Genomic DNA, 862 nt, shown 5'->3' with positions numbered 1-862 from the left:
TTTTCCCTCCCGCGCGGACCGAGGCGGGTCGCGGTCCCTGGCGGTGGCAAAGACAGGCTCGTGAGGCTCACTGCCTTCTTTTTTGAGTCGGAGTCTCAGCCCGTCGCCCAGGCTGGAGGGCCCTGGCATGCACAAGGACCCCGCGGCCTCCCCTGCTGGGCTCATCCTTCCGCCTCGGCCTTCCGAGCAGCGGGAGCTACAGGCGTGCGCCACCACGCCCATTCTTCGACTTACTGTAGAGACAAGGTCTCGCCGAGTCTCAAACCCTTGGGCTCAGGCCATCCTCTCGCCTCAGCCTCCCAAAGTGCTGGGATTACAGGCGTGAGCCACCGTGCCGTGCTTTAATCAAATGAATGCTGGCGTCGCCATGCAGCAGGACAGTCGAGCAAAGGTCATACTGTACATCGCTCCCGTTAATTCAGTACAGCTTCGAAAAGTGATGCATGGATCACATCTCTTGAAATGTGTATACAGTTTTTGGCACCCTGTCGCTTCTGTCTTCTTTCTTTAAGTCTCCTCAGATTCCTTCTTACCAATCACTCCACTTGCAGTCGTATCAGCCAAAACTAGGCACATGGTCCAAACCGGGAAATGGGGCCATAGGGCTGTTTGGTGAGCCACGAAATTACAACTATCATATTTCATTGAACTTAAGATGCCTTATTTTATAAATAGTTAAGAGAAAACTGCTACCAATTGCAGCTATGAACTCTCAGATGCCTTCAAACTTTTTATTATGGAAATGTTAAGCCGGCTCGGTGGCTCATCCTGTGATCCCAGCACTTTGGGAGGCCAAGGCAAGTGGATTGCCTGAGCCCATGGGTTTGAGACCCACCCGGGCAACTTGGTGAGACCTCATCTC

The sequence above is a fragment of the Carlito syrichta genome, unplaced genomic scaffold (assembly GCF_000164805.1).
Source record: "Carlito syrichta isolate Samal-C Ts95f unplaced genomic scaffold, Tarsius_syrichta-2.0.1 Scaffold119037, whole genome shotgun sequence".
Taxonomy (NCBI): Eukaryota; Metazoa; Chordata; class Mammalia; order Primates; family Tarsiidae; genus Carlito; species Carlito syrichta.
Note: the sequence above shows the minus strand (reverse complement) of the source record.